An 11270-nucleotide genomic window follows, 5' to 3' on the forward strand; every position below is an offset into this window, starting at 1 on the left:
TTGAAAAATAATAAATGTAACTTACAAATACATATCAAAGATATCAACAATTCCTGAAAAAGACACACACAGCCTTTGAAAAGCTCTGAATATCTGAAGTTTTGTAACCATTTACAGTTAACAGCGAAAACTGCTTCTTTTTCTTTAAATGGACGCAGTTAGGCATTAACTTGTTTACATCCCCTGCCACATCATGCATGTTCCTTGTTCAAGACTTAGACCATACTCCTGTTTTTCATAAAATAAACAGTGATTTCAGATATAATATATTTTGAAAACTAAACAGTATGCAAACAGGGCTGTACTGTACAGACAGACATGGGAACCCTGTTGTTCTGTGGTTTTATGTGCAAGCTAGCATGATTTGAAGCAGACATATGGCAACCAAACCACCCAGGCATTTTCCGCTGGTATCTGATAAGAAATGCGCGTGTCTTGAATCTTTAATGGCACAAAATTCTTCCTCTTTAACACGGGTGCCCCTAAATCTGCAAAACCCTTCATCCTTAGACCATGTTTAGTACCCACCTCCTGGTGCGTCCCCATCTAACCTCTCATTTCCCACACCTCCCATGTTGCTCCTCCTCCTCCTCCTCCAGCAACACGTGCCACCTCTTAGTGCCAACATGCCCTCATCCTCGTCCTTTTTTCTCCCCTCCCCTCCTCTGTTTTTCCCACGCCTGCCTCTTTCTGTCATCACGCAGTAGGAGTGGTATCAGCACACGTGCCCCTTTTTAGTGCCAACAAGCTCCCCTGTGGCCCAATCCCCCCCCCCCCACCCCCCACCTCACAGTGTCTTCTTGTCGTCTAGGGCCCCCGTCGTGTTTTACCTCCTTCATAACTCCCCCCCCCCCCACCCACCCTTCTCCCCACTTTCTCACACTGTGCATCTCATCGCTATGTAAGTGGGGATACCAGACTGTTTTGCATAACACTGTTTAGTCCTTTGTGGCAGGCGGGGCGGCATGCGAATATGCAAAACGGTTATGGGGAGGCATTCTGTAGTGTGATGAGCAAAGGGAGAAGGCGGCTTTGCGGAAGACGCCGCCGCGCTCGCTTATGCTCGTTTTCCAACTCGTTCTTTGGGTCATCAGGGCGATGGTTGGTGCAAGAGTGGGTACCGTCAGAACAACAGCCGAGCTGAAGCGACGTGGCGACGTGGCAATGGACGACCCCTCCAAGAAGCCATACATCTCTCCCGGATGGATTCTCTCCTTATTTATGGCCTTTATTTCTCTTAAGGAAGATTGCAAGAAAAGGTTGTGGTTTTTTTTTTTTCCTCCAACTTGCATCATCACTGCCATTCCTCGCGTCCCTTACTGTAATTCCATAGCGTGCAGAGTCGGCAAATATTAATGGCGAATTAAGAAGAAATCGACGGGAAAGTTCTTTTCGCTTACCCCTCCTCTTCAGCCATTTTCCCTTTTCTCCTACTTATCTGTGCCAGAGAGCGAATCGTTCTTTATAATTGGCCGTTGTCATCATGCAGATGACACACACTCAGCGCTCTGAATATTATTAGCGCCGTTTGCATACCATCGCTACTTCTGTTTTTTTTTTTTTTTTTCTCCCCTTTCTTCTTGTTCCGTCGTCGTTCCTCATTTAGGCTCATTTCGCCATTCGATATTCCAAAAGGTAATTATCATCCACGGAGCATCCCATCAATATGCGCAGACGGGCATAATAGGGAATCAAGGTGCATGTCTGATTGTCGTTCTCTCGTTCGCCGTTTCCCGATCGCTTCTCCTCTACGGTTATCAGGAAAAGTCTAGTTGTTGTGATGTGATTGCTTTATCCGTTGTAGTGAACTCCAAGGTATATCTCAGTGGTTAAAAAGTCGTCTTCCCTCGCTTCCTCTTCCTTGTCTGTCTCGTTTGCATATACAAACCGCTCCTTTAGTGGAATAATAGCTCTTAATTCTTCTCTGCAGCTCTTGCCTTCTGATCCATGACAAAGAGAAAAGAGGCAGCCGGTTAATTTGCATACTCCCCATAATGATGAGGTGTGTGTAGCAGACTCCATAATTACCATGTCCTCGTGTCACTATATCTCCTCCTGCAGCTTTCGCTTTTAACCCTTATTTGCCCATTTGCCATCTCCTCGTCTCCATAGAAAACCGGCGTTGCACTCCGTGTTTCTTCCCCTGGAGGAGGGAACAGAAACAATAAAAAAACAAGCAAAAGACGGAAGCGTGTTGCAGTGATGAGCGGCTCATTCGTTCGCCTTTGTTTATTCCGCCGTCTATGTTTATTGGCTAATTTGCGCCTCCTCTCGCTCGTAGCGACTCTCCTTAAGCTACCCTCTTTGTCTTTGCCTTTGGAATCTACAAAATCGTACAAGAAATCAATACCCAATTGATTATTCACTTTTCCCAAGCCCCCCCCAAACAACTGCAGAGTGCACGTGCAAATTAAATCCAGCGCATGGAAGTGTGAGGAAGTCCCTGCTAGATCCCGGTGTATGCTCAGTTCCTCCGAGGCAGCAGTGCAGACGAGATGGCAGGGAGCTCTGGGAGGAAAAAAAAAAAAAACTCTGCAGCATCCATGTTTGTTTCTGTTTTATGCGTGTGAGAGAGACTGTATGGGTTTGACACACATACCAGGGTCCTGTGATTAGCCCACAAGCCAAGGAAGTTCCAAGGTTGGAGGAGGGTTTGCGTCTTAGCCTTTGATCTCAAAAACTATCCAGTGGAAGGAGAGAGCTGGAGCAGCAGCAACAACACCTAGCCTGTGGATGTGGAAAGTACAGGAGGCTCCACGCTGGATCTGAGATGTGCATCTTCATTTTCAAGGCTTTTTTTTCTTATTGTTTTGTGTGTGGTTTTTGCTGAGTTACAATGTCTCCTGGTCGATTCCAAAAGAAGATAGGGCAACATGCTACCTGGACCCTTTTTAGAGAACTCTGTGGCAAAGTGGGCGCGGAATCTGGTGCGCGATGAAAGGGGGTGTGAGAAGGAGGAGGAGGAGAGAGGGGTAAAAGGGCGCCTGCTTCTGATATGCCATGTTAATGGCAGCCACTCAATAATGGCAGATGTAAGCAGATTAGCTTCAAGGAGAAGGAGAAAGACAGAAAAATAGGGGTGGAGGGAAGGAACAGACTGAAAGACTGGCCTAGTGCCAACAACACCATGACTATGCAGAGAAACACCCTTCTGTATTTTTATCTGGCACTTGTTGATGTCCATTTATGTACTGGGATTACATCTGAGGACTCAACTAAATTTGCGTTTTTGGCTGTTTTAGGTGCTTTAGCTCAGTAGAGCCAGTGATCTGCTGTTTAATCTGCAAGGGAATTACGTTTAAATATAATTATCTAAACTGTTTAACAGTATTGTAGCTATGAGAGCCCGTATCAAAACATGGATCAATCATCCAACTACTTATACAACATGGTCAAGTTTTTTTTTAAATGTCTTTAAATATAGATCTAATAACTCATCTCAAGCCATGTTTCTCACAACTGCATTATAGTTGGAGCCACTTTCCCCTCCCTGCTCCTGAATAAAAAGTGCTGCCGGAGGATACTTTTTAGTGACAGGGACACGAGTGGCAGCCAGATAAAGGAAGACAACGTTTATATTGAAATGTGCTGAGCCATCACTTTCCCACACCAGCATATCTGCTCAGTGTAAGGGAGGGAGGAAATGAGTGTAACAAACACTTTGGATTGTTGCTACTTCTTCTTAATATGAATACACTCCATACAGCAACGTAAGAGGCATCCAAAACAAAAAAGGCAAGCAGGCATCACGTAAAGCCAGCTGTGGTGGTATAATATAAGGAAGTCTGAGGCATAGGGGCTCAGAAATGTTGTACAGCATGCAGGTGTTTTGAAAATGGACAAAACTATGAGGGTATTTCATTTTTTCTTTCTTTTTGTGCATCTGAAGATGGGCAGCTTGCAGTAGGAGAAAACTGTGCAAACCTCTGACATCAGCAGATAAGAATATAAATAAATAAATAAACTGAATCCTTCTCCTATCATATTTGTGTTTTTTGGGTCTGACTAGGCTGAGAGAGGATATGCATGCTTGTCTACCAGATCAAACAAACTGAATAAGAACAATCACAGCCCTGAAATGGAGCAGAGATCCAGAGAGGTGGGGGGGAAAAAAAAAAAAAATGGATAGGCGATTTGACTTGCGAATCAGGCGATGCATATCTGCATGCTAATTACGTTGCAAGAAGGGGGAAAAGAGAGGAAAGCGCACCCCAAGCGCCAGACAGAGAGAGGGCGAGAGAGGAACGACACAGCAGACACAAGAGCGAAACGAGGGAAACGAGCGAGGCGACAAACGGACAAACAAACGAGGGAATCAACTGGAGTTGTAGATGAGACGGGCAATTAATTCCCCCGTCAGCCTTTTTTCAGCGACATTTGGCTTCGTTTGGAACCAAAATGAACAGACGGAGAAGGACGAAAGGAGAAAAAGCGTAGGACTAAGGCAGGGGACCGGTGCCGGTTTGGGTGGCATCTGAAAAAATTAAAATTATTGATTGTTCTAAGGATGCTGGGGGTTGCGAAGGAGAGTGCATTTTGAGGATGTAATTGGAGCGGACTGCGACCAAGGCTGGAATGATAATAGATGACATTGGAATTCACCATGGAAATCGACCATTAATCTCCATTAACGTCGACTGGGGTATTAAAAATTCTAATTGATGGGATAAAAATTATATGGATGGTGTGCAAATGCGAGATGGGAGGTTGATTTTTTTTTTTTTTTAAGGGTTTTGTTCTTGAGTTGTGAGAATTGCGTCCTCAGGTATAGTATCTGTAAGTGTTTGAAATGGCTGATTATGACTACCAACTGTTGTCCATGCTATTTGCTTCTTCTTTTTTTTTGCCACAGCTTACAAGAAATAGTAAACATGCACTTGTTAACACTAGTAAATGCAACTGTAATAGCTTTGCTCTATGTTTTTGAGTTATGTGCAAGATGACAAAAGTATTTTTTCTATTATATAGTTTTTGTATTTTTATGAATAAGTAATGTAATTTAGGAAATTCTAAAGAGTAATGTTTTTTTTAATTATGTAATCAAAGTTGTGTTTTGTTTACAATAAAAAAAACCAATATACTTATAAGTTGTACCAATGTGCACGTTATTTGTTACAAACTTTATACATTGTGGTTTACAGTGGAGCAACTCAAGGTGCTTTACTAAGAAACTGTCTTCTTTTTTTTTTTTTTTTGTACATCCTTAACCTGTGACGGTTCCTGTGATGTCATCAGTGTGGGCCGTGGACTTGCTTTTTTGCTCCAAGTTACACGGACCAAAATGAAGAAGACCGGGTCCAGTACCACATCTATCAAAAGCTGTGGCACCAAGAATGACTGTGCTGTGATATTGTTAATAGGTTTGAAAATTTTACCCTGTCAGCTATTCAATATTACAAATTGCTTGTGCGCTGTCCCCCTTCAGCCTGTATTTTCCTGCTGGTGTGTGTTACTGTGACGTAGATATTCAAAAGGTTAATGCCTATGTTCCTGTAATGCCTGCGTATTTTCACTCTGCATGATTAGGAGCTGTCCTTGAATTAATAAGATAAAACCAAAACACCCCCTCCCACACACACACACACACACACACACATACACACCCAGTCACTGGCAGTTACTCACATTTATACTGCAAAACACACAAAGACATATTGAAAACAAAGTAGTGCAGAGAAAAATCATCAAGAAAGAACTTTATTTCAACATTAGCAGGGAAAAGATGGTGTAGAAAAAATATGAAATATTCCCTCTGTGTTTGGTGATGTCCGGATGACGCAATGACCTTCGTTGAATTGTGTTTTTTCTTGAGCTATTCATTAAGTGAGAACATTAAGGGAGAAGGTTTTATATGCAGTGTAAGGTGATTTGATTGGGTTACTTGAACTCACCATGCATTAATGGTTTTCATGTAAAAATGCTGAGACAACAATAAATTCAAAGTCTGCTAAACATGCACGTATTATGCCTTTAATTTTCTTTGTACCATGCATACAAACTTGAGAGATGGGAGATATTAGCCCCAGACATACGTTTTTTTTATATGCTTCAATAGCTCTCATCAGTTGAAGTGACACCGAGCCTAATATTTATGAGCTGTGCTTGGCACGCATATAATTATTATTATCATTATTGTCACTATGTATTTCAGGCAGGCGAAATAACATTAGACTCGACAGTGGCAGGGAATATAACTGTTTTAATCATGAGATTGGTCTGATTTATGCAAGTAGCGCCCTGCCTCTGGTACCGCCCCTGGAGGCGCTAGGATATGAAATTAGTTTTAGCCAATTGCTTAATCAAGACCAGCCATACAAATAAGTAACTCGCATATATATGTGCACACATGGGGCAGGCACATTGGTGCTTATTCTCTACCTCTATCAGTGTAGGTTTGCTGGTGTCTGGCTCCAGAAAACAGATTTTGGTGTTCAAACAAAGGACCAAGGTGTACCTTTTTTTTTTTTTTTTTTTTTTTTTTTTACAAAAGGTGACACTCATACTTGATAAATCTGAATATGTGTTCCAATGAGGCTCATTTGTCAGATTAAAAGTACATTTTGAAAATATCTGTCTTGAAGCAGGTATTAAAGATACTTATCATTAAGCTCAAAGTTATGTATTTTATGCAACTATCCGATTTTAAATGTGTTGTCATTTGCTTTAAGCAGAAAGAATACCATGATTAACAGAACTGAATGAACAACCTGCACGAATGTAACATAGATTATAAAACAGTAGCAGGATTGTCTTTGTCCAGAGTAAACCAAATTTGTGAAAAATTAAGACATAAGAAAAGGATACGTAGTTATTTGTGTATATTTGCTTCTCTCTTAAGAGAGAGAGAGAAAGAGAGAAAGGTAATGTCAATACATTTTAATATACATTTCCAAGAGGCTTATTTGTCAGATTAAAAATATATTTTGGAAAAAAAACAACAACCTTTAAGCCAGTTTTAAACATACTTTTCATTACGCCACCATTTGTACATGAAAAGAAAACGTTTTTTTTTAATTGGCCTGATGCAATATTCTAATCTTAAATGCTGGGTTTTTATTTGATGGATGTGGTTAAAAAAAAAGTCATAACTAACAGAAATAAAGGCTTTAAAAAATCAGTCTATATAATTTGTTTCCCTCAGTAAATAGGGTTTCTAAAATAAATAAACTTTTCAATAAAGTTATAATCTTTTGAATATGACAGATTAAAGCCATTATTTCTGTTAATTATGGAAACACAACATTTAAGATTAGGATTTTACATCAGACCAATATAAAAGCAACTTCTTATGTGCATATTGTAATTTATTACATTTATTGGATAGATAGATAGATAGATAGATAGATAGATAGATAGATAGATAGATAGATAGATAGATAGATAGATAGATAGATAGATATACAGTATACACTATACAGCAATAACATCACATGATATTGGTTGATAAGTTGTTGTTGGGGGGCATCTTTTTGATAAGAATGTGATGACATTTGATAACAAAACCAGTTTAAATCACTCTGACATACAGTATAAACAGTCCAGTGTACAAATTGCAGTTGAATACATCGATAGAATTGCATCTGGTGAGAAACGTTAAGACAGATGCACCGAATCCCCACCTGTAATTGTTCACATGTCTGCTGTGGGTTAGAAAAAACAAACATTTGGTACAAATATATATGTACCACGGAGTCATGCAGTGGGCCTCCTGTTTTTTTTGTTGTTGTTGTTTTTTGGGGGGCAGGCTGGCTGTGTTCCACCTTCTGCTCTGCCCCAGTCAGCTAATTGGTGGAGCAGCTTCACCTGCCGCTGTTCTAATCACATGCAACTTGTTTCACCTGTGACGCTGCCTACTAATACCTGCCTCTCACAGCCAGTCACGGCCAGATTGTGCTGTTATGCACCAGGCAGAGAACACACTAACTCAACCAGGCATGGTGTTGCACTTAAAAGGTTAATTGTGAGAAATAAATATATAAAGAAAAGAAGGATGATGGCAGGCTAGAGTCTGGGGTGAGCAGGTGACAGACAAAAGGCGGGCTAAACAGGCAGAAGGCATGCTCAACAGGCAGCAGATCAAGGTACTAAGCAGGAGGCTAAAAGAGTCCTAGGCCATGTCTAGCGCCCCACAAAGCTGGGTTAGAAGATATCTGGGGTAAATTCCTGCACACCTGTGCTTTTCTGTTTCAGAAAGCTTGCAAGACAATACTCTGAGTCAAATTAAGACAACAAACTACTCTGTGAAATGAGTTTCTAAGTTTTTCCTACTTTTTAGCTGAGATCAGCACAAGGAAGTGTCGGAAAAGCTGTGTCCTTTCCTGGAGGAGGCTGTACACTGGAGCACAAATACTCTGTTGGGAGAGGCCGATCACACCACAATTAAATGTCTCATCGTTTCCGGATTAATATAGCTTCAAGCGTTAGTTTTTCACCACTGTAAGTGATTTAATATAAATATTTTATAAGTATTCTCAGCCCGCACATCGCTAGTGTAACACAATGAGGGCTCGCAGTCAGTTATGAACAAATTCTACGTGCTGCACTTTGTTTTTATGCCAATGGCAGCTTTTGCTATAACGTGTTATAATGTAACTGTTCACTCACTTTAGAGTTGAATAGTGTTCTCTAGTCACAGACCCACAAGACTAATAAAATAACTACACAGAATTTCAGATATCAGTGAAAGTAATTTATTCTATATAAATATATAGATTATATATAGGTTTAATTAAATGCATAGATGACACTCATTCCTATCACTGCTCGTTTCACTAAATGAAGATTGTGAATAAGAAGTTTTTCCATAGCAGTAATGTGCAATGCAATGGAAAACTTTGAGTGAGAAGGGGTCAGTTTAGTCTACATCTGTTGCTGTAACCACTTTTAACCCTTAAGTCAGTGCAGTAAAAGGATTTGCAAGGAGTCTTTTTTTTTTTTTTACTCTTTATTACTACCCAGTAGTAGTGAGTAATTGCAAAATACTGGAAGCTTAAGTTGTGTTACACATAAGCACTCACTCATTGCACTTTTTTTTTTTTTGGATAGTTATCCAAATAAATTCAGGAGGACTATAAAAAGATTTGGTCATAAGGGAGAAAACAACCACAAGGCCAATCTTCGTTAAATATCTGATTCTGTTTAAGCATTTTACGCTCAAAATCTTCTTTTAAAATAAAAAAGAAACTCTTTTATTCTTTCAGTTACCTACCAGCATGACAGTCGGCGAGAGGAGTTTGAGGCTGCAGCTTCTGATCACGTCTTCACTTCATCTCCCATTTATAAAAAAAAAAGAAAGAAAGAAATCTAGCAGCATAAAACCCCTCAGTGTGACCTGAAGGTTTTTAGGGTTGCAGTTTGAGCATTTAGTTAATGTCCTCACATAGAAAGTAAAACCCAACACAGAATAGTCAATTTTAAAGCATAGGGAGATGCATGGGCCTAAATTTCTACAATGGGTCCTCAAAAAGCTGAACAGCGCGCACAACGACACCCAGCAGACATGGCACCTTGAGAGGAAGGCTTCTCTTCTTAAAAACACAATGTGCGTCTTTCATTCAACCCTTAAACAGAGTGGTGTTAAATTACATCAAGATGAGTCTGAGTTGTATTCCCTTGATGTTGCTCCCTTAAAACATTTAAAAAATGTGATCTCCACTCATAAACGCATTAGTGCGCAACACTCAATCTTTGAACTAAAACTTTCATGATGCAATGGACCAGTGTAAAAGGACCTACTGTTAAAGGCTGGCGAAGGGTACTGCAGTACCATTAGAAATTCTGACATGCGTTTTACACTTAAAAACAGACTTTTTCCGCAAGGTTTGGGAACCATACCTGGACTTTGTCGAACCCGAAATCTCAGCCAACATGCTTCAGGGATTTGTTTAACCTAATGTACTGCCCACCCACTCACCCCCCACCCCGCCTTATCCTCCTGCGTTTTGTGTGGCACACTGGGTCTCAGCTGTTACTTATGCTGTTGTTGTCTGAGTTGTGTTGTAAAGTTCTGAAAGTCCAATAAAGAAACATTTTTTAAAAAGGATGTTGAGTTTTTTTGTTTTTGTAGTTTCTCCACCAAGGTTTCTACAAACCTTTTTTGGGTTGGATTCCAAAAAGCTCCACTTAGTCTCATTGACCAAAGCTCAGTCTTAAAGACCCCGTCAGGTTGAGCAACATCCAGACACTGATTCTAGTAAAGGTGAGATACTAATACTAGATTTCAGAATTTGTATCTCATAAAACCCTACAACTGAAAGAGGTTGTGGCTCATTCAGCCCATGGTTGATAGGTAAAAGGCAATTTTTTTTCTTTTGAATTTGTAAAACCTGACCAATTGAATTATTTTGCATACCGTATACTTGTACATAACAGTAGTTACATTTCCCCTAGAGAGAAAAGGCAAATAGAAATCCCTCCAAAGATTTTAAAACATGAGAATGTTTCAAAAGCAATAATCTCAAGAATTAGGAAACACAAGTCACATAACTGGTCTTGACTCAAGGTTACCTAAATTCTAGCTGTAAAAAAGTAAAATAAAATAAAAATAAATGTTTTGCTCTTCCTTCTACCTGATCAGGGACATTTCTTTGACTCCAAAATGGAGAGATTTGAAAATGCAATTATGTGCTTGGGGAAATCCAATTTTTGTGAAGAAATGTGCCTCAGAAATTTGAACTAACATCTTTAGCAGGCCTCATGCATTCGAGAGTTCTTCGGCACAAAACTAATGCAATTTGTTTTAAGAAGGAAATAGGTTTTACAAGAATGTGTGTGTCAACTTACCACACCCCATGCATTGAAATTAAAGATTGCTCAGACAAAATAAATATATTTTGTACCCAATGCTTTACATAAAGTGGCCTGTTCAAACTGACAGAACAAATATTCAATAACAGATAAAGCACACAAAGTCATGGAAATAAGATGGACTAAAACCATTGACTTGTGATGAAAATAGTTTTCACTTAATTTTCGATATAAAAGGTAATAACTAGAGGCCTCCTGTGATGCTGCCGGCGCACTGTAATTTTCTACAGGAACAGAACCAGCATGGTGCAGGTTGCTGCTTACTTTGATGATGCTCTCAAAATACATATATAATGGCAACTGCGCTGCACCACTTCATATAAGTGGCTCCTGCAACATTTACAACTGATTTTAAAATGTAAAACATTACAAAATAGTAAAATCACTTGTCGGTAATATAATTCTAATGCTCTATGATTGATGCACAGAGTAATATAGCTTTAATGCTTACAAAATATAAAAGA

General features: G+C 39.8%; 1 long non-coding RNA gene across 1 annotated transcript; it reads right to left on the bottom strand.

Annotated features, from left to right (window-relative positions):
• Nucleotides 1–1320: 1320 nt before the first annotated feature.
• On the bottom strand, nucleotides 1321–4574 carry LOC110368618. The gene is made up of 2 exons (XR_004927383.1): nucleotides 2029–4574; nucleotides 1321–1940 (listed from the first exon to the last, which is right to left on the bottom strand). It is a non-coding gene; the product is annotated as an uncharacterized LOC110368618 (long non-coding RNA).
• Between the last annotated feature and the right edge of the window lie 6696 nt (nucleotides 4575–11270).

Source organism: Fundulus heteroclitus, chromosome 21 (genome assembly GCF_011125445.2).
Source record: "Fundulus heteroclitus isolate FHET01 chromosome 21, MU-UCD_Fhet_4.1, whole genome shotgun sequence".
In the NCBI taxonomy this organism is placed as follows: Eukaryota; Metazoa; Chordata; class Actinopteri; order Cyprinodontiformes; family Fundulidae; genus Fundulus; species Fundulus heteroclitus.